This window comes from Lates calcarifer, linkage group LG8, assembly GCF_001640805.2.
Source record: "Lates calcarifer isolate ASB-BC8 linkage group LG8, TLL_Latcal_v3, whole genome shotgun sequence".
NCBI lineage: Eukaryota > Metazoa > Chordata > Actinopteri > Centropomidae > Lates > Lates calcarifer.
In genome coordinates this window covers 12,855,195-12,879,103 of record NC_066840.1, presented here as the reverse complement: position 1 = coordinate 12,879,103, position 23,909 = coordinate 12,855,195, and the positions used below count along the sequence as shown (strand labels likewise).

Below are 23,909 nucleotides of genomic sequence, written 5' to 3'. Positions count from 1 at the left end.
CCATGAAAGCACCACTCTTCGCTTTCATAATAGTTCAAAACTATTGTCATTGTTTCTAAAATAATGCAAATAAAACGACATCTTTTGGAATCAGATGTGAGGTTTTTGATTTCTGTGACTGACAGAGAAACTAGATATTGAGCGTTCTGCTTAACACCTTATCCTTCTCTGTGGTTGTTGCCTGAATCTCTTGTCAGTACTGCTGCTTGTCCAGCAGGTGGAGCTGCTTATCAACACTCCAGACTGCTACATATGGCGCAGTTTATTTCTTGTGCAAGTTTGATAAAAACCAAAATGGGTGTCAGTATCCATAGAGAGAGAGAGAGAGAAAGAGAGAGAGAGAGAAAAAAACCTTTTAGAATTCAAACAAAAGCAGTGCACTTTAAAATGTCTCTACAGTCTGGATTGAATTGTGGACTTGTGATACGCTGCCAAATGTAAGGTAAGTTACTGATACGTTCAATAATCAAGTATAGATGTTTAAAAGCACTCAAATGATGTAATGATATAAGGAAAGGAATCTGTCAAATGATGTGAAGAACTTGGTAGTCTTGGTATTTACAGTAAAGGAGGAAGTATGCACCTCAGGAGCAATGTCTGCACAATATGATGTAATCCAATGCTGTAGATGGCAGTGAAATGCACCTCTGGAAGTGCATCTTGAAGCCTGGATTTTGTAGTTAGTGGAGAGAAAATTTTGCACTTGTTGAATCTTTACTGAGCCAAAGCTGTTTTGGAGCCAACAGAAAGCATTAAGTGGTGATGTATTAATGACACGTCACCGCCAGAAATCATCATAGTCTCACACCTCAATATTATTATTATTATTTTTTTTCAAGTTTACACACTCCACATGCTAGTGACAGATTCACATAATGAATTGCTCAAAACTCTTATTTCTTACAGTGCTTTTGTGCTGAAATCCTGTGCAGGTCTTTCTGTGTGTGTGTCCACTCTGTGTGTCTAATTGCTCAGCTACATATTTCAGCAGGTTTCCCCACTGTGAGGAAAGTACATTCTGACACTGTCAACCTGAGTGTACACTGACCTGGATTGGATTGGATTTGTTCACATGGACATCGCAGTGTGCAGGTGAGGTTAAAGGTCACATTTCCAGGTGTCCACAGTTGGAGAGAGCTCACACAAATTCCAACAGGATTATTTTATTAAGAAACTGGGGCCCCGGGTTCCTAGATTTGCCCCTGCAGGTGGAACAAAAACATTTCATGACCGAGTGTAAATCTGTGACTAACAGGAGTAAACTATGGCAAATCGCTATAGGTTTGAAATGGAAAACTGGACACTTCCCTGCAGAGCCCGACAGGGTGCAGATTTTCTTTCTGTGGTGCGAGCCCCTTCTGGAGCCATGAGTAAGCAGGACTAATGCTTTCGGAAAACCAGAATTACTTAAGAATTACTAGAGCTCAGCCGTCGTTCTGTGAAAGTAATAAAGATGGAGGCTGAATGTTGTGCTCACACAGCAAAGATAAGCTGACATAAGCTGATAATCTACAATATGTTAAAAATGACCGACTTCTCTGCTTGTAGCTCTTCTATGGAGAATATAATTTTCAGTCTCAGGTATTTTATGCTTTATTGCCGATGGCCTCGGTCATCTGTGTCTTTAAATAGCTTGATCTCTGTGTTTGAAGTGGGAATTAGGGGCCAAAGGGTCTCAACCTTTAGCTCTTGGAGGCCAGAGACCTCCTGTAATGCCCTAATAAATCTGAAGGCCCACATGCAATGAGAGATACTGCTTAGAAAGCCACCCATTGGATTTCCACAATGGCAGCAGATTCCCATCAGTCAGGTATTCTGATTTCAACTATGGTCTCTAGATTTAAACACAAGACCTGACCTGACCTGTGATAAAGAACCTCTCCTGTATGTAGGTGGGAATGCTGCTCCGTTATTCTGCATCGCTGTTAAAAGGTACTAGCGTGGAATGGGGGGCGTTGCTTTAAGCCGGTAGTTACAGAGCTGAGTCAATAGTCAATGTCTGCATGGGGGGGGTTCATTCTACACAGGTTTGAAATGGAAAAAGAAAAGGTGGCATGATGACTTAATCTCTGTTTAAAACGAGCGACTGACTGACCTTGTTTGTGTAGAGAAAATGCTATTGGCACCTTTAAGTTTTAACTTGGGTTGAAACTACCTGCTGAAGGTCATAAATAATGAATATCACATGTTCATTTAATTTAGAGCTTGAGCAAATACACAAGATTACATGACAAAAACAAACCAGTGCTGCTGTGCCTGCTCTCTGTTCTGTGTTACTAATGTCACTTGACTTGAACAGTTTCAAATGTCAGTAATGGTAGCGACACATTAATGTTGTATAACTGTGGTACTACTGCAGACATTTTTTTGTTTTAGCAAAGCTGAAAGTCAGAACACTGCAGGGCCTTATTCATGTGGTGTATTACTTTAAAAGAAACAGATAAAAACTGATAAAAAAAAAAAAAAAAAAAAAAACTTTTAAAGACATCTCAGGATCTTGGTGTGTCTTCCTGCAGAATGCATCACTGAACTAATTTGCTTTGGTGGACTGAAATGTTTTTCCTGCTTAGCAGCTTGAGACTTTGCCTCAGTTTCCTGCTGAAAATGTGTAAACATGCTCTATATTAGCTGTCAATGAAATGCCAGGTAGAAATATTGTGGCTGCAGCTTAATTGTTGTTGAACAAACTCATTTGAATTCACCACATTTTGTATTTAAAGGGTCTGAGAGCCCCCAGCTGGAGGCTCTGTGGAGGATATTTGCATTGTAGTGAGCAGAGTAAAGACATTTGTCCCATACATAGTGAATGAAGGGTGGTGACTTCTCTCTCCACCCATCAGCGGTGCTGAGGCATAGAAAAGAGGGAGGGAATTAGAAGTCAAATTAGGTAAAGAGGGGGGGAGTCTGTAATGAAACCAGAGAAAGAAAAGAAGTGTGGAGACTCATAGGAAGTGCCAGGGAAGAAAGGAAGCAGGGGAAGGAAAAGGTTTAATTCAGGGGTCGAGGCTCTCACTGTTCTTTTTAATCGAGAGGAACAGTCAGCTGTGAGAGCAGATTTCAAACCATCAGTTTTTTCACCCAGTAAAAAAAAAAAAAAACTTGAAAAGAAACATTTCAAGCATTTTTTTCATCTCTGAGAAGACTCACAACTGAAGTAAGTAAATAAGTTTCTCCTCTTATCACAATGCTGCTACTGTATGTTGATAAGTATAGTATTAAATGTAACTAGGTGTGTAGAGTTGGCATCAGGCGGCAGCTGGAACAAGCTGCTCATACTCACACGTGGCACGAGACTGAGATATGACAAGTTTTTCCGTTGAATATCAATGGCTGTTTGAGCGCGTGTAATAGGAGAAAGAGCCTAAAGTTTGGGTGTTCAAGGAGAAAAGTGTCAGCAAACACCAGCAAATGAGGATGAGAAGTTAAACTGAAAGAAGCGGGCTGTTTAGGAAGTGACTGTTGAACTGACTCCACATGCTTTTACAGTAATTTCCTCATGATCCTCTCTTTCACTGAGTTGTAAACTACTGCTTTGGGTAATTCAGTGATGTTAGTCATTTGTTTAATACGCACAGAGCTACAAATACATAGATCCGTATGTATTATTAACTCTGTCTTAAACATTTGCTTTTCTTTTACCGTTTAAACCAGAAGCAGAGCGCGCAGGAAGATAAAGACATATGTTGCCTTCACGTACACACGTAAAGTCAGATTTTGTACGTACCCCCTTATGCTACAATTTAAATCATGGAAGAAAAAAAAAAGTCTGTTCAAGTGGGTAGTTTCACACCAAGTCATTTCCAGAAACTGTGTGCAAATAAGATGAGAACCACAATGGAGAAAATGTTTCAATTCCAAAAAGCTGTCCAAGCTCGTGCCAGAATTTTTATTTTTATTTTTATTTTTATTTTTATTTTTTTTTTTTTTTGGGGGGGGGGGCAACAATTCACAGTTGTTTCTCTTATCAGTTCGTCTGATTATTGTCCCCGTTAACTGCTGTGTCTGTAAAACATCAGGAAATAGTGGGGAAATGTCTCGTTAATATGAGAACTGCAATATTTTCATGCACAAGTGCCCACTCCCCAAAGTCATGTTATTCACACTGTTTGCTTTGTGTGACTAAAACCCTGAGAAATTGTTCATGTACTTTAATCTGAGACAAATAGAGGCAACAAATGAACCAATGACTCAGTCATCAAGTAGGCTGGCTGTAGATTCATTTTCTGTCACAGGACTAATTGTTGTAGGTGTAGTTAGCTTCTCTATAAACAGTCAATCCATTATCACATTTACTGGAAAAGAATTATCATTAACTAATCCACTAATCATCTCAGCCTTCGCTGTCACTTGTGGGCAGGTATCACATGAAACAACTGGCTATCTGCCACTTTTCAGGGCTGTCTATGTGAGTTGAGGTCCAAGTTCTGACATTTCGGACAGCACTTGAACGCTGCAGCAGACTCATGCCGGGACGGGCTTTTTCAGCGGCCCCGACCCCACCGTGCCGGGTAACCAGACCCGGGGGCTGAGGTCACGCCTGCGGAGGGACAGCTGCTCGCGGGCCGGGCTGAGTTTTTTGGGGGAGCTCCTCGGGGAACAGAGGCTCCTAGCGCGCGTGGTTTATTTTCTTGGAAACTTGTGAGGATAAAGAGTTTGCCCTGCGGTCCTTTATGTCCTGCAGAGGTTGATAAACACGGCTGGTCAAGGTCAGAGACAGGTCTTGCTGGGGATAAAAAAGAGCAGCGGGGCAGGAAGGGAGCAGCAAACAGCGAGACTTGAAAGAAAGCAGGACACGTGATGAATTAAATATGTCATGGTCAGCTCAAATTCTGACACAGAAGCAGCAGAAAAGGTTTGTTTTATTTACAATAATCCAGGAAGTAATCCCACCACCCCTCATGACCGTAACAGTGAACTTAATCATGGCAACACTTCATTCAGCTGCTGGTGCGCAGGTATTTCAGGAAACAACCTCCTTATATGGTGTTTCCCCCTCAGTCCTTCAGACTTCACCTGCTCTCCTTCTGCACACACACACACACACACACACACACACACTTCACAGAGTCATGACAGGGCTCGCAGCTGCCTGCCAACCCTAAAACCTCCATGTTTTAGCATGTTTGTGAGTCTTTGTTGTGTGTGTTGACTCTTCCCGCATCACACAGCACCAGGTACCTGATGTGGCACTGAGCAGCACGACAATGTGTATTAAGCAGAGGCAGAGGCGGGCCGGATCGTTGCATTGAATTTGCAAGACTTGTTTGTATTGCATCAGTCCACATGGTCATATAACCTGAGCTCAAACACACACACATAGACGAGCAACTGATACTACGGCCTTTCTTACACACACACTGCAGCCATGACTCCCTGTCCATTTACAACATTGTCTCCTCCTGAGCAGTGGCTACCAGGAGTGTGTGTGTGTGTGTGTGTATTTGTGAAGTATTTATTATGGTGTGGCCACGGCTCCGTAAATCCAATCCATGTGACAGTAGCCTCTAAACTTAGGCCTTTAATGAACTGTGTCTGTGTCTGAAAGGAGGCTCTGTCCGTCCTGTTGCGTCAACACATAAACACATACTGTATTTTACATCCATGAACAAAGACTCTGTATCTTTCAGAGTGTTGGATCTGTAAGTGTAGACAGTGGGAAGGTTAATAAAGCTCAGAGTAACACAACTAGAGGTTTGCATTCTGCAAACACATGTAATAAAAGCCTACATGGTATTTCCAGCTTAATTCAGTCACTTTCTGGGTCAGCTCTGCCGGTCTTTGAACTCATGGTGTCTGTTACGACTTTATAGCCCAAAAGCTAAGCAGCTTAGTTTGTTACGAGTTAAAAGATATTCATATTTTTGGAGGGAGACCAGCTCGATTTGTCAAACACAAACTGCTTAAGCTTCACATTAGCTGTGGCTAAACTTTTAACACAGATAAAGGACTGTAGATTGTGTTAATATAGACTTGAAAAAATGCAGACATCCTTTAAAGTGATGTGCAGATGATGAAAGGGTTACACAGTTCAGATTAAAGATATTCAGTCAGGATCACTCATCTGACTGAATGTCAACATCTTTGTTATTTTCAGCAAGGTTAGAATTCAACATTAACAAACTGACATTCCATTAAGAAAAAATACCACCGACGTATGTGATTATAGATAGGAGAAGGGGAATAACTCAGAGGTTGAGTCATGATACAACAGTTGTTATATGTTGCATATGGCTGATTTCTGCAGAAAAAACACTCAGTAGCTGCGGCCCTACCTTCCATATCAGTTATTAGTGTAACCCCCGATTAGAGACACACATAACCAAGACGTCAGCCTCTTCACTGCGCGTGCTCTTGTGATTTAATGAACAGGTTTATTGGTGTGTTATACATTTACAGAGCAGAGTGAATGAGCTCCTTCTCACTCTGTTACTTCATTGAGTGTTGGGGACTCGTGTGTGTGTGTGTGTGTGTGTGTGTGCGCACTCTGAGTGGGTTTTCATCGTGGGGTGTCGGTTACAAAGAAATCCCCCCTTTTCAAACTCTCTTTTCAGCACAAAGCCAGTTCACTGGGCTGTAGATAATCACATTACACACACGCCTCATGAGCACATATGTAGAGTCATGGGCACACGCAGAGACAAATCTGTCCCATTAGAGCTTCTCTCTTTCTCCAGTACAACACACAAACACATGCTCAGAGAGATGTCCTCATTAGGAGCGACTGCATAGTGTTCTTGTCCTTGACTGCAAGTGGCTGAGATTTTTCCGCCCTCTGTTCCTTTCCACTTCTTTCTTGGTTCACCGCCAAATGGAATAGCTGGTTATATTTGGACCTTTGTTTCTTGTTTAGATGTTTTCCAGATGTGTGTGTGTGTGTGTGTGTGTGTGTGTGTGTGTGTGTGTGTGTGTGTGTGTGTGTGTGCTTACTGTCAGTGTAGTCACTCCTGTCACAGGTTGCAGTGTCCTCGGAGTGTGTGTACTCTCAAGGTGGTCATGACTAATCTGACTTTATGTGGTCAGTCACATCATCAGTTTCACAGCTCTATCTTGTTTGTATTTTGTTTACATAAACTTAGTTTTGACCCAGAGAGGTAAACCATGGTTACATTAGACATTAACCCCCCCCCTCCCCACACACACACACACTCTTCACCAACCTGCTTTCAAATTGAAATGTGGCCCTTTTAAAATGCGATCCCTATTTCCAGAACAAAAGCAGACAGACTGAGCACTCAGCATTGTCTCCTCTGGTCAAAATCAAGGGTGAAATAGCTGCTCTGTCGACAGCACAGTGGGAGGATTGCTGAGGACAATGCAGAGCAAGGTGTCACATACCCAACCGGGATTTACAAAACAATGACTGGTCACATTGGCAGTCATTAGGCAAACTGAGAGGGACTTCATCAGGTCTCCCCAGTGAAGCAAACATAATGAAATATCAGGGTTTTTTTTAATGCAGTGGATGAAAGAAGGAGAATTTGAACTCATTACCCACAAAGCGCTAAATGGATCACACACGGGATTAGGATTTGTCAGTAAATATATTTGTGATTTGACTAATCCACTGTTTATTTAAAAGATGTTGATCCAGTTTATTTTAAACTTCATTCTGACCATGACATTATTTTTGTTCTCCCATTCAACTCTTTCTCTCTCTCTTTCTGCCACTCTCCTCCTCTCTCCTCCATCACAGAGCAGCAGCGATGTCGCCCTCTCTCCTCCAGGCCTACAGGAGGCGCTGGTGGATGGCGGTGACGGCGGTGATTGAGAACCTGCTGTGTTCGGCCGTCCTGCTGGGATGGGGCTCCCTGCTCATCATGCTGAAGAGGGAAGGTTTCTACTCCCACCTGTGCTCCGGTAAAATCAACAGCACTGAACTTTAATCTTCTGTTAGAGGTCCTGGAGACACAGTGGGTCTTTAAACACTCTAATAAACATATTTTGTCTTATAACCTTGATATATCATGATCTTCCCCAGTTTTTATGAGAATTACAACTTATACACACAATTTTTATCTACTGTCATGTCCACACATGGTTAGACCTCAGATAATGAGGAAGTAAAGCCAATGTAAAAAGTCAAGACAGTGGTTCCCAATCTTTACTGGCATTTGACTCTGAAGTCGGAGAGGGAAACTCATCCAATATTTTCCTTTTACAGAGGAAAGTCTGTAAGAGAAACATTTTGTGCAGCAGAAACATGTTTTCTTCTGTCGCCTCTTCTCTTAATCATCTCCACACCTCTCAGATTCTGCTTCCAACCCGTGGTCGAGGTCCTGACACCTAAGTAGAGAAGCAGTGACTCAGTGCATCTTTTTGATTGGACTCTTTACACATTCGCACCACTCTTATGGATCCCCCACACTTGTTTCTACAGTGAACGACTCGTCTTCGGGGAACTCCTCTAACAGTGAAGCGGATGAGTGGCTCAGCTGCGTGGACCAGGAGGAGATGCTGAATCTGGGCTTCACCATCGGCTCCTTCTTGCTCAGCGCCACCACGCTGCCGCTCGGTATCCTGATGGACAAGTTTGGGCCGCGCCCAATTCGCCTGGTGGGCAGGTAAGCATTAGAGCACTCTCCAGGAATCCACAGACGAGTCTTTTAATGTTTGCATGTTAAAGTGTTTTTTGAATGTTCAGTATAATTCACAGAAACCTCTTCTCTGAGATACAGATTTGTTTTATGAAAGTGTGTTTATTGTCTCTTATGGAGACTTGAATTCTACACAGTTCATTTATTGATGAGAATGAAAGTGAAAAGCTGCATAACATAGTTGTAAATTCCTTAACTACTACAGAGGCTGTAGTAAGAAAAGCTGACAGATCACATTCCCAGAGTGGGAGGAGATCAATCAATCTAGGTGGGGTGATAGAGAGTATGTGTACACAGTGTGTATATAGTAAGTAATCTTTTATTTGGGTGTGGGAAAATGTGTCATGAAAGCCAGGCCAGATGCTTTGATAAAGAGATGAAAGTATGTAGTGAGTGGAGACTGAGAGGTTTATGTTGCACATGACAGTTTCAGTCTTTGGCAGAAAACCAACCACATAACTGCAGTTTTGTGAACTGTAGTTTTCATGTTATCTACGTATGAACATAAACGTATGTCAGCATACACACACTCACACACAGTGGGAGTTTCTACAGTATTTAAGACTTTTCTTCTTCTCTCGTAACAGCTCGTGTTTCGGCCTGTCCTGTATTATGATGGCTGTGTCCGCCTACAACCCTGGAGGTGAATACAAACACTAACACACACATGGGGTAGATATCGCTTGATCAACTGCAAAATGTGATGTAAGAAATCTGCAACTGCTTATCTCTGTGGCAAAAACATGTATCTGAACATAGTATCACATATTTTCCACTGTTCTGTTTAAATGCTGACTGACAGGTACATCACCTGAGATCATGATTTATTTACACAATGTTCATACCTAAGACTATTATAATAGTCTAATAGTAATATTTTATATGATATAACTATATCAAACTATATATACTGTCTTAAAAGTGCTGTTAAATGCTCCTTTCATCCGACAGGACAGCATGGTCTGTGTTTCCCAGCATTAAACTTTTTGACACAGACACTAAACTGTCACACCAGGTGCGATTAGACAGGTGTGTAAAAGTGTAAAAGGGGCAGACTCCCAACACTCCACTAATGACTTCCTCCACATTCTTCACATTCCTTCTTCCACAGTTGTCCATGTTAACCACTGAATGGCACCAGCCATGGCAACCACGTACTTGTACTTTCAAAGGGGGAATAGAGCAACTCAAATCTTAAATAATCTGTGCCTCCACGGGGCCTATAAATGCAATATTTTATTTCCTGTAGATTTTCTATTGAGCTCTTGTGCCACCTGTTTCTTCCACTTTACAAGAGCCTCAGTATGCTTCAAACAAAGCGTCTGTCGTATCATCTGATAGTGCCCAAAACTCCTCTCCCTGTTTTGTTTCTTTTGTCAATGTGTTAGTTATTTTGTTCTAATTGCTAATAGCAGTTTGAAAAAAATGGACTTACAAATGTAGCCTCGGAAATATGACCAAAAAGAAGAAAAATAAGTAGTAGAAGTAAAAATACAGGGTGAGTGAAAAATAAAGCGCTTATGGAGTCACAATGAAGTCTCTCCAATGTCACTTTAATCACAACCAACTTCTTGTTTAATCTTCGAGTTTAAGCGAAAGTCATCTACACCATTAACTCTTCTTCTGTGTTTCTCTGTTGCTCTGCTTTTCTGTCAGCGCTCATCTTCCTGGCTCTGTCTCTGAATGGCTTTGGAGGCATCTGCCTGACGTTCACCTCCCTCACGGTGAGACACAACCCACGCAACATGTTTCCTCTTCTCCCTCTTTAATTATTACAGTTGGTTCTTAGTCCGAACAAATCCAGCTTTTATTTTCTTTTGGTTTTGCAAGTTAACTGTTTGTCATAAATCCTTTAAGGAGACAATCAGTTGTCTCTGTGCCACTTCTCTCTTCTCTGCACAGTAGCGCCTGTATTTTGATGGCTGTCATGTTTGCTATCAGCTTCTGTGTGAAAGACCTTACCTAACCCAGGGAACAAAGAGTGAAATGCAAACAAGGAAGAAAAGAAAAATACCAGCTCACCTCTGGGCTATGTTTGGGAGCAGTGTTGTCCTGAATACAAATAAATTGGATTAGATGGCCATTGAACTCCACAGCAGCTTCGCTTCTGATCAGGACCCAGGACAAGACCTAGTCTTTAACGTGAACAGGGCCAGTCATTCAAGGTACAATTGGCACTAAGGTAAAGTAATCAAAACACAAACATCACTAAATATTGTAAGTGATACATGTCAGATTCTGAGCCAAAAGGAAATATTTGTCATCAAGTTGAAGAAGATGAATTACAAGAGTATTTGTCACAATTTCGCACAAAACATTTCCTTCTCTCTTTGACAGCACTGAGCAGTCTGTCCCATATAATACCGCTGAAACTGCAAGAAAAAAAAGTCTCTACTGCGGTTACATAACTGATATTCTGAGAAGGTCCTAAAGTGTGGTTCCTGGAACAACCGATCAGAGCAGTTTTGGTAGCTGAGAGTCACAGCGTGGTCGGGTCCTCTGTTTGTCTCAGCTGAGGAAACAGTTTGTGTTGTGACAGGGAGCTCTGTTTGTTTACCTTCACATCAGGCATGAGCATTTGCGTGTAATGTGTCAGCTGGTACCAACATTATCGAGTTTGTTTTATTGGTGCTGCTGCCTCCTGTGTCCCGGCAAGTATTTAGCTTGCGCTGTGTCCCCGTTTGGTGTGTGCGTGAGTTTGTGTGTTTGTTACCAGTGTTTCCGTCAGAGTTGCACATGACTTCTCCCGAATGGAAAGTTGCCCATTTGCCTTTCTACCAATGACAACCCGCTGTTGACCACACACCCTCCCCAAAGCTCGGCCCACTCACCTCTACTGAAAACACTCAAGGCCACACTTTCTCCTGTCTCCTCTCTTCCTCTCTCATTTCCTTCCTCACTTCCTTTTTTCCCCTCCTCCCTGCTCTCTCTTGCTCCTCTGTTCTTCCCAGCAGTCGACAGAAAATCAATGTGGAACCTTTTCAACTCTGCATGACTGTGCACACATGTAGATGTACAAATGTGCGTCCATGCTTATGTACACACAGGGAGACGAACATGAAACAGATGTTTAGATAATGAAGGTCCAAGCTGAGTGGTGTGCTCACTGTAGTCTGGATCTGTAGAGCAGAAGACACATGTCTCTGTCTGTGTCTCTAAATGACTAGAGTCAATTGTTCCCACAAAACATTTTTAAAAATATATGCGTATGTATAAAGAAGGGCTCAGGATGAAAAAAAAAAGACTTTGTTCAAACACACTGAAATTTATTTGAAATTCTGGTTAAATTTCCAAAAATGCCAAATGCACATGGGTGAAGTTTAATAAAATGATGCACAAGCTATCTGGAGTATTTCCATTTTAGAGTTGCAACAATTGATTAATCAATAAGTCAATCAAGAGAAAATAAGTTGGCAGCTACTTTGATAACTGGCTAATCTTTAAGTCATTTTAAAAAATATAAATAAGGCAAATATTTGATGGATTTTAGGTTCTCAGATTTGAGAATTTACAGAACTGTGATGGACATTTTACAGAACAAATAATTAATCAATTATGTCATTAATCTGAAAAAAAGATTGCAAGATTAATTACAGCCCTTTTCCACTTGATTGAATGGTTTCAGCCACTCAAAACTTTGGTGTTGTTAAGGGGTGAAATGCGTAGTTGAGAAAATCAGAAGTTTTTCACACTGGACATTTTTATTGATGCTGATTGGTGCCAAAGTAATAATTCTTTCACACAGTACAAAGCATGATTCAGGCTGTCTGGTTTGGATTCTCAGAGAAAAACATGACAAGTATTTGCACATGGATGCACACATGCAAGGAGCCTCAGTTCAAATGAGTCAGCGATTCTGTCTCTTCCCTTGAGAAAGAGAGAGAGAGAGAGAAAAAGAGAGAGAGAGAGAGACCCCAACTGAAGAATCCTGGCAATGTAAAAACATATTTTGGCACAAACACTCACATAACTCTCATTCAGGAAGGCACTGTGCTCTTTCTATTCTATTAATCGCACACAAAAATTGATATCACACACACACACACACACACACACACACTCACACACGCACACACAAGAAATGTCCAGCTCTTTGTCCCTTTGTCCCTGTATGACCTCTGTGTCTCTCTCTTTCCCTGCCTCTCTCTCCATTTCCAATTGGGTTGGGTGTACCAGCATTGACTGACCTCCACACTGTTGTTGTTGTTGTTGTTGTTGTTCTGGAGAGCGAATGACGGCAGAGCACAGAGAGTCCACACACACACACACACACACACACACACACACACATCATGATTTAAACCATGTGCTTGATTGTAACAGCTGAAAATGGATTATGAAAAAATGTTATTGTATAAGTAAAGAACATGTGTCCATAATGAGGGACATATCCCCCTGATACAGAGGGTATGTCATGTGACCTGTTACACGTGACAATTCACAATATACAATGAGAGAATATATGTTAACTTTATCTGATGTGGTCTTAGCATAAAACCTTAGGAACAAAAACTTAAAGGAAAGTTTTAACATTGCTGATTAAATAAACTGTATGACCTTGGTCAAGGAAGTTAGCACCTCCTCGCTCTACTGACACCATACGCACTTGTGTTGTGTGCACATTTATTGTGTATAGTACTACGTTAACGTCAAGTCATGTTGCAAACAAAAGCATGAAATTGGCAGAGAAATATAAATTCCGCAGGAAGAGCCAATAAATTACAGCAAGAGGTCAAGGGATTATGGGTGTTACTTCAGGGAGCAGTAATGAAAAATGTAAATCAATGAGTCACAGTGAATCAGTTCAGCTGAACAGTTCAAACTTCCCTTATTAATCAACTTATGACAAAAAACACACAACATGTCCTGAACTTTTTAACTTAGGGGAGAAATAAAACATAAACAGACCACAGACAGACACAGAACACATGGACATATAAACTGAACGTAAGATGCACAATAATGCAGAAAACCAGGAATGTTTCAGTGGTTTCCATATGTAAATGAATATTTTCATGGATGACAAATGATTTGATAAGCACAGGGCAGGTGCTGCAGCGGGTATGTGTGTACTGTTGGTATATGAGTAAAAGTAAAAAAAAAAAAGAAAGTAAAATAAGTTAAAAAGAAACAGATCATGTACATTTAAAAATGGTAGAGAAATCAGAGAATAGGGAAAATAATCTTCATCATGGCAAATTCCCATACATGTGATCAGAGCCTGTAATGCAGACACTGTTTAATTTTCCATGTAATGGGAACAGCACTGTAAGAGATGTTACCTAACTTGCTGAAGGTTTGAGGTTTGCCCTGCAGCTCACTGTGGCTGCATCGTCTTTCTTCCTTTGTGTAATTTAAAACAAAACTTTGAAAAACGTCCAAAACTCAGCACTCGACCATTTATTCTATTAATTACTTAAGACTGATCTCCAGCCTCATTAACCTGTGTGAACACATCCTGGTGGTTTTGAAGTTCATACAAGGGCATGGTTGCATAACGCAAAGGTGAATCACACCTTACCTTTGTTAGCGCCAGATATTTGCTGGAAGCACACAGCTTAGGCTTTCCTGCTTCTCACTTAACCACCATTAGAAATGCATGTTAGATATGTACAATATGACTGTGAGCTGGTGTGTTACTGACAATGACAGAATGCAGACGGTCTTCTTTTATTTACTGAAACAGACAAGGAATTGCCCTTCAGTGGAATTGGCTGCAGGCAGGGGCCTAGAAGCGACTACAGGGAATCGGGAATGACTCTTAGAAAGATGCTGAGGGTCAAATACAGAGAAATCTGACAAGCAGGAGTCCACATGTCGAGGTTTAAAGCTTCCAGACGGGGTAGTTGGGCCGACATCTTTACATTTGACCACGTTTTTTTTGTTATGTAAGTCCACTGCAGCTGGACAAGAGCGCTGTGCCAACGCTGTGAGGAATAAGGGCATGTTCAGTGAGAGAAGGAGGCACAGGTGGAGAGAAGAAGCCGGTACTAATCAGCTGTGGTTTAGTGTTTCCTGCTGGGAGCTCCACATAGAGAGGAGCTGCAGCTGTGGCTTGGGGAGATCAGTCAAACCGAAAGAAAAAAAAAGAAAAAAGTTACTCCCACTCCCTTTCTAATACATCATTTCTGTCCTTCCTTATTTTTCATATACCTCCTTCTTTTCTCCCCCCTCTTCCACTTTTATTCCACCTCTCCACATGTCCAGAGCTGCATCAAAACTTCAGTGCTCATTAAGCTACTATTTGGCCCGTTCTCTCAGTGATTAAAGTCTTAATTAAATACAATGCCAAAGTCTTACAACACCCATGCGAATGAGCACAGCAGGAGTAGAGCCAGAACTGATTAGTCGTGACAAGCAAACGACCAAAGCGCCCATCTGTGCGACTTTCTGACACCAGTTGACCCTCATGTGCCCCCATACGGTCACGTGCGTCTGTCCATGTCCTCCCTCCCACCCCACCACCTGGCAGTGTTAGCATGCGGGAAATGTGTGGCAAAGGCCCTGCGTGAAATATGCAATTTATGAGCACTGCCAGAACACAGGGTGGGCAATCACGCCTGCTGCCCCGGCACATGTACAGACACATGCACCCACACATTTCATGCTTTTTCTCACTGCTCAGGTTCCCGCTCCTGAACATACTTCTGAAAGCAAACATCAGTTATTTGACATCTCACATGGCTGTAATATCTTTGCTTTAACATAAGTAAGAGATGCAAACTCCCCTGTGTGCTCAGAGGGCCCTCTCGCCTACATTCCACAAAACCTCCGCAGCCAGAGAGTCGCAGCGGCTGCGATCACGCAGGCCACAGACGGGTCGTGAAGTATTTCAATTCCCAGAAGCGCTGAATGAGGACGGGTGTTTTCTAGGATGTTTTTCCCATCTCGCTCAGACACTCCGGCTCTCACTGGAACATCCTCAGGAAAGCATTTTTTTTTTCCTGTTTACCTGCCAACTTCATTGTTGTGCCTCCCTCTGCAACTCACAAACCATAGTCTGCCAGAAGGGTAAGAGCCACTACTGCCCAATCTCCAAACAGCAGCCAGGCTCCCCAAACACACACACAAAACTAAATTCTCACCCACATCTTAAAACTTTGTCTTGCTGGACTGCTCATATGAGGTAATACACTTCTTAGATGCCCTTTCTTGGAAGCTGTTTCATAGCTTTTGACCCACCAGGATGTCCCCTGCAAATGTGACAGATCTGTTTTAAATAATGTCACTGCATCATTTCAAAGCACATCCATATAACATTAAAAAAGCTATAAACGGCAGGTATTCCTGATAAAAACACAGACTTGTGGTAATTAGAAACAGATATCACACGACTTAAAACTGCTTTAAAGTTCCCATCAGCTGTACAGAGCTTTACAGGACCCCTTAACGAACTGTTTTGGTTTAAGTCTCACATTCTCAAAGCGTCTTTTCTGGCAGCAGCAGGCAGGTGTGTTCCTCAAATAACCTGTGTTGAACCCTCTGTACACTGCCTGCCTTACACCAAATAGCAGACAGAGTTGGCGATTCACTGGGGAACACAGTGGAGCATTTAGCTTAAGAGCCACATATTTCCCTCAGGTGTTGGTGGAGACCAAAGCAAAGCTAAAAGACCAGATGCGCTGGACTCGTAAAAATGTTAAAATTAGTGGATTGGATTGAATTTTTTTCTTATTATTATTTTATTAATTGCTAAAAGTGACGTTTGGTCCAGCCTCAGCGAGGTCAGTGTAAGGATGTAAAAAGTGCACACAACTATGGGAGAAAAAAAGGGACACTGACACTTGTCGTGAACTCTGACCCAGCAGGGAGATTAGGTGACGGCAGCAGAAATCTTGAAAACTGTGGTCAGCATTTAGAGAGAATAGCAAGCTTGTCATGCAGCACACCTAAAATCCCATACATGTGATATTATAATCGTGATTGACCCATTTAAAACTCTAATCAAAGGACACTGAGTGTGCTGCCAGCACAATAGATCATTGTTATGTTCACTAAGCTACTTACTACTGTAAATAGGTCGACCTAATATATGATGTGTTAGTGCCTGGTGCCCGCCACCCTCGTCCCCTTTGTCGTGTGTCATACATGCCCCTGAGCTGGGTCCAAAGAGCCCAGTGAAGTTCATTGAGAGCTGGCTATAGATCAGCTTCCGTATTTTTTAATCCTAACTCAAAAGAACTTGTTGAAATAAAGGCCATGAATGTGTGTCTAAGTATAGCTTAGTCTGTGTTTGAACTGTGGGGTCAGGAACCAAAACTGGGCCATGACTTTGTTTCTTGTTTCCCATGACATGGAAACTAATATTTTTTTAATGAGTCTGCTCTGCCGAGAGAAAGAGGTGTTACTGGATGCAGACTCTGTAGGCAGCTACAGCTCACAGTCTCCTGAACCCTGTCTGGTTCATGCTGCTCTCACAAAGCAGCTGTCTGCCCTCTACTGGTCAAAACAACACACAACACACAGTCTGTGTAGATAACACATCAGCTTTATTTATTTCACATCGTCGACGTCATGTATTGTGTCTGTTTATATAATTTGTTTCTTATGTCTCCACCTGGCTGTTCTTGCAGCTCCCCAACATGTTTGGTGCTCTGAGCTCCACCGTCATGTCTCTGATGATCGGCTCCTACGCCTCGTCTGCTGTCACTTTCCCCGGAGTCAAGGTAACTCACCAAGGTTACATTAACAGACTGTTATACTTCACATGAACCATGTAAATATGTAACTACATTATTACGTTATGGTGCCTTTGGAATTTAAAGAATGTTATGAGTGAAAATCAAAGAGCACAGTTGATTCCTATTTACATAAAAGAGCCTCACAAGAAAGAAATCTGTTATGTATATATATATATATATATATATATATATATATAGGGAGAGAGAGAGAGATAGAGAGAGAGAGAGAGAGAGAGTTTAATGTTGTTTAATGTGTAACATCCAAAAAAGGTTGAAAGGTGGGACCCAGGGACTGATGAAGTGTGGTTCCAGTCACTCTGTACTAATTCATATTTTTCCAGTAACAAAAAAAGAGGAAAGAGGTTGCTCGTAGTGTTTAGCTCATCGTGTTGGTTTTCTGTCCCCACAAACTCCACATTCACCAAACTTTTTTCAAGCAGCAGCAGCAGCAGGCAGGGGGCTATCTTCAGCAAACAAGCCCTAATGTTCACTGTACTCTACCTGCCCAGCACAAAACCACTGACTAGCTGGTGAACATAATGGAGCACTTAGTGGCTTAAGAGCCAGATATTTCCCGTCAGGGAGACCAAAACAAACGGAAACATGACTACTATACTAATGCTGCTCTGTATCAGCTGGATGTGTAAATAAGGAACTGTTTGCTAACACGGTCACTGTAAAAACTTTACAAGGTGATAATATGTCAGTGTTGTTTTTACAGCGTTTTACACATCAGTTATATGCAGCTTTAAAAGCAGAAGCAGTTTACTTTAAAAAAACAACTTCTACTTCTTCTTCTTCCCAGCTGATCTACGACGCAGGTGTGTCCTTCCAGGTGATCATGTGGGTGTGGGGGGGGGTCTGGCTGCGTCTGTCTTTTTCAACTGCTTCTTCAACTGGCCCAGAGAAGGCTTCCCTACACCTGATGAGGTGGACTACAGGTGAGCGCAGCCGCCATGTCCGTTCCCTCACCTCATCTCAGTGATAGCAAGGCACAGGAATGTTTGTCAGGAGACCTCACTCCAACCTCAATGTGTGTCTGTGTGTGCACAACAGTAAGATCCTCACTCTCAAAGAGCTGCCGTCATCAGACCAGAAGATTGTAGGGGAGAGACTGAGCCAGAAAAATGGAGACGTGCGACGCTCCACAGAGAAGCTTCCCAATGGTCCTGAAGCTGCACCCAGTAAGTCAACAAACACACACAACGCATTCTTTTTGGATTTGTAACTCATCACAGGTCATATATGTCAACAGGGTGTGACCATTTCAACCAAAGAGCTATTCTCTCTCCTCATATTGTTTTGTTTTTGTAACTAGTTTTTTTTTTTTTATGTAACTGTAACTTGCACATTAAATAAAACAGTAACCTCCTTCTCTCCTCAGATACCGTTCCTTTCCGCCGCTCTGTGTTCTCTCCCATCTTCCTGTGGAGTTTGATCACAATGGGAATGTCCCAGCTGAGGATCATCTTCTTCATGGGGGCGATGAACAAGATGCTGGAGTTCATGGTCACACACGGCGAAGAGCATCGTGAGTGTCCAACCCTTCAGTCACAGTCCCAGCAAACAGTTACTGTTTTTTAAATGTACTGTAACACTGACAGAGCACTGACAGACTCTGTCTTTCCTTATATTTCAGCATCTGAGGAGCTGGTGATTGAAGCAAAGGAAAAAGGTGAGTGGTGTAATAATGTGGCTTTAAATTTCTTTACATTATGTAGCTTGTCTGGCATATATTTACATCTTTTATTTGGCCTTATTTTGATTTAATATGCTCTCCTACAGTGAGTTTCTACTCCTCCATCTTCGGCACGCTGCAGCTGCTGTGTCTGGTCACATGTCCTCTGATTGGATACATCATGGACTGGAAGATGAAGGAGTGTGAAGAGGAGAAGGTTGCTCCCACAGACGCAGAACACAAGTAGGTGTACAGTTACAGGTTTAGACAGGAAATGAAAGGAAAGAGAGAGGGGTTTGACATAAAACAAAGGTCACCTGATGGAATCAAACTGATCCGATGTTAAAGCAACACCTCTGTCTGTCTGTGTCCCATCAGACCGACCAGTGGGCCCAAGAGAGACCGCAAAATCCAGAGAGTGACCAACGCCATGAGAGCCTTCATCTTCACCAACATGCTGCTGCTCGCTTTCGGATTCTGCTGCCTCATAGACAACCTGCCTCTACAGGTAACACACACTCACACACATTATAGCAGCAACAACGTCCCAGCACTCAGATACATTGACTGTATGGCTTCTTCTCTTCTTTTCTTCTTTAGATTTTGACCTTCATCCTCCACACCATGGTCCGAGGCTTCATCCACTCCTGCTGCGGAGGCCTTTACGCTGCTGTGTGAGTGCACCAGCCTCATCAAACATCATCACATCGAAGAGGAAACTGTATATGATATCTTATGGGTGTAAAGTAAAAAAAAAAAAATCCAATGTAAATCACAAAAAGCATGTGTTTAGTTTCCAGTTCATTAATAAGATGATTAACATTCAATTTAACACCCTACACAATATTTAAGACCTGGCAATGAGACAATAGACTCTTTTTCTGAGCCATTTAAAGTTGTTTCACAGCACCATATAAACACAGAACATAAAGCAGCATTTTACAGTGTGATAAAAGCAACCAGATGTGGTGACAGAATCTGGGGATGTTTTATGTGAGTTCAACAACCACACTACTGCAACACCTCAGTCTCGACTCTGAATCTAGAGTCTAGTCTTCAACCATAGAGCACAGTCAGTACAATACAAGCATCAGCAATGCTATCATCCTGTAATGTTATTTCTCTCTTTGATCTGTAGCTCAGTGGAATTTCATAACCACCTCTCCATCTCTCCCACAGATACCCGTCCAACCACTTCGGCACCCTGACAGGCCTCCAGTCCATGATCAGCGCCGTGGTCGCCCTGCTGCAGCAGCCGCTCTTCATCGCCATGGTCGGACCGTTGAAGGGAGACCCCTACTGGGTGAGGACCCGCTCTTGTCTCAGCACACTTAACACTGAGACACACAGATATGAACAAACTCAGCACCGTTCACTGTGGCTGACTGTGTGTATGAAGACAGATTTGTGTCTGAATTGGCCATTTTGAGAAAAGATTACATCACTATCACACAAAGAGCCACAAAAATCTGTTCCATTAAATCTATATTTAGTATCCATAAGCATAAACCCACAATAATAATCTCCTGCTAAGTTTCACTCATTTGCTCATTTCATATTTCCCTAATGACTGATAATCCTACTGGTGATGTAACTGAAGACCAAACAGCCTTGTCACAGTTGTCTACTCTGGTTCTCTGTTTGGCTGCTCCGTCACACTGTCAGGGAAAAACTGAGAGCACACAGAGCAGCTGTGTTGTGAGGGCAAAATGAGGGAGAGAGGTAACTCGCTAATGCACACTCATGGAAGTAAAAGCAAACATGCAAGTACATTTATTGAGCCTAAAATAGATTTGTTTAGTCCCTTAAGTAGATATTTGTTTTTAGCCATGTTGGCAGCTAGGCTCCAGAGATCTTGGCAGTGTCGGTGTGTAGGTTGGTCAGTCCATCACTCTGATCCAGGCTGAAAAAGCTCAACAACTATTTCATGGATTGCAATGAAAACGTGTTTAGACATTTAGAGAAATATTTCAACAACTATTGGATGACTTTACATAACATTTGATACAGAAACTCAGCTTGACCTGAAGAATTCTAATATCCATCATGGTCATCAGGAACATGTCTCTGTGTGTTTACTGCTAATTAGCAATTGTTAGCATCAATCAAATCCAGCCACTGTTCAAATTTCTTCTTGTTTTCATTGAGAAAATAAAGTCTGACACTAACCAGGAGCTGTATGACCCTAACCATCCACCTCTGCTCTCCTTCAGATCAACCTCGGCCTGCTGATCTTCTCATTGGCCGGCTTCCTGTTGCCGTGTTACCTGTTCTACCACCGCAGACAGCTGCTGAGGGAAAAGGAGGCCAGAGACAAGAGGGCCAACGGTCAGGAGATGCAGGCGCTCAACCACACAGAGGCCAACGGCCACAAACCCCACAGCAACGGCTGCGCCGCCGTGGAGGCTTAGATAACAACATGACACAGCTGAGGATTTGGGGGAATTGTAGGGTTTATTTTTGTACGTGCCTTCAAAAGAGCACCAGCAGTCTACTCATCCATATACACATTGTTTGACATTGGTTTTTTTTGTAGTCATTGCTGGTGCAAATTTTGCTCCCACAAACCAAACCACCCCTTCCACTACCCGTGTTTTGCTATGACTCAGAGTCAGACTTTAAGTTCTTTGGGAGCCGAAGTGTCATCATCATTTGTTGCTGTTTATTTATTTTGGTTTAGGTCAAAGAGCCAAAGTAGTTTGATTTGAAGCCATAGATTTCACTCACATGCACATCCTGGTATGTCCACTGTGTATCAGACTGCGAATATCACGGTACTTGAAAAACTGTTATATAGTTTTCACAGACTTCTGGTAACCATCACAATACTCGCTAACACCAAAGAACAGCTTAAAGATATTAGAAAAGTTACACTTGCTGGTTCAGTATTGTTTCAAAAGTGTGCTTATGACACAAACATTTAGTTTGTCGTGCTGTTACTACTGTAACCCCCTCAGTAAAAGCTATAAATATGTATCAGTACACTATAAAAGGCATACAAGTTATCACAGAAAATTTAAAGCATCTGAACATCTGAATACCAGAGTTTTGGTACGAATGAAGGTTTTTGGGGGGGTTTTGAAGCCCAGTTATTCACACACAAACACACAGACACACACACACACACACGTTTAAACGCACAGATAGGCAGGTTGTAGAGACACATATCTACCTCCTCTGTTTCCTGTTTTTGTACTGTCTCTCTGCAACCAACTCCTTTGTCTGTCATTGTTTTTTCACATTAGGAAATATAATCCTTTAAACATCAAACAGCCCAAATGACAAATTTTATCAGTGCAGAATTTTTCCTCGTGTATTCATGGTCATTAGAGGTGGTGCTGATTCAGCCCGTGCATTTCTGGAGTTTTTATATGTAGGAAAAACATTATTTTTTTAAAGAAAATTTCACAAAGAAAAATACTTTTTTTTTTTTTAATTTGGACACACAATGTGTGCCAGTTTTGTTAAACACTTTGTACTGCTTTATGCACAGAAATGAACTAGTGTGTGTATAAAATATGTATTTAAGTGTCTTTTTATACTCTAGCTGCATTAGCATTAAAAAGGGAAGCGTTTGTTTCTATATCTGCAAATGTTATTTTGTAGTGTGCTAATTATAAATGAAGCTTATTTGATTCATTGTGTATTCTGCTTTTGCTTTTTTGCCTTTTTTTTTGTCATGTATTGATTTTGGAGCAAACAAACCTCCAGCAAAATTTTATGTTGTAAATAGAACTGAGGTGAGTCTTTTATTTTGTTACATATCCTGCTTGCTTTACTACATATGGGTGTGTACAGCATATTCGTGTGTTAACCAGTGGCTGAGGAGATGGTGGCTGGGGTTAAACTTGTTTTTTAATGTGATTTTTCTGCTTTGATGCTCAGAGTTGCATTACAAAAACAGATGTGGCTGTATCTGTCCATCCACTTATTTCAGCCAGCTGCAGATCAAAACAGAAAGGTGGTATATTTCTTCCCAAAGTGACAACAAAATGTACATGTCTGTACGTTTGTTCTGCAGTGTCATGTAGGTTCATGAAATCAGTTGTAATGTATAATTTTTGACTCAGTCCATTTCAGTATAAAGACAGCTTTAATAGATTTTTCTGCTCGTTTGATGCGTTTCTTTTCTGCTCTCTAGTTCTACATGTATAAAATGTGTTCATCACTCACACTGAGGATGAATGCAATTTTGTTTTGTTTCAACTCTGTGCCTTTGCTGCCATCTGGGCTTCACTGCAATAGAAGTGAGATTAATGCCTCTGCCAAATGTCTTTCTCTGCAAACCAAAGCCATGAATAGGGACTGTAAAGCTACTTCCATAGAACAGTACTTATCCTCAGGAGAACATTCAGATGACACAATACATTAGTCCTGCAATGTTTGGTTTGTGTTGATTGTTGCAGGTGTTGATTCAGCTTCATGGTCATTTTAGAGGCTGTAGTTTGTGTTCTTTAGTATAAGAATTGTTAAGAACAATCAGTGTTGAGAGGGTCCAGCTTGGTGTATGTCATCACTTTCTTTCTTCATGTTTTGAACAAGTGGTTGTTAGACCTCTGTTAAAAGTGAGAAATAATGTCCAATGGCATTCAATTCAATGTGAGTCCATTGTGCTTACGCCTGAACTGTTATTGTATGAAGTTTAATCAACACCTCTGACTGTCTCTTTGCTGTATCTGTTTTAATATTGTATCATCTACACTGGCTTGTCTAATTGTCTGTCCTTACCCTTTAAGTTGATGTGCTGGTTTGTCTTGCTGAGTGTATGCTTTTGTTTCCCTGCCTTCAATCAATATATCCAGCTTGTGCATTTGAAAAATAAATGTATGAATGTTGACATATTGTCTAAGTGGCATTTTTCTTTTTTTTTTTTTAACATCCATTTAAAGCATTCTGTCACAGCAACAAAGTGTCTAAGCATCAGCTTTTTTTGTCATTGTTGCTGCAACAGTGGAT

General features: G+C 41.6%; 1 pseudogene; it reads left to right on the top strand.

Annotated features, from left to right (window-relative positions):
* Positions 1 to 2,910: 2,910 nt before the first annotated feature.
* LOC108878235 (large neutral amino acids transporter small subunit 3-like) lies at positions 2,911 to 23,790 on the top strand (annotated as a pseudogene).
* Positions 23,791 to 23,909: the final 119 nt, after the last annotated feature.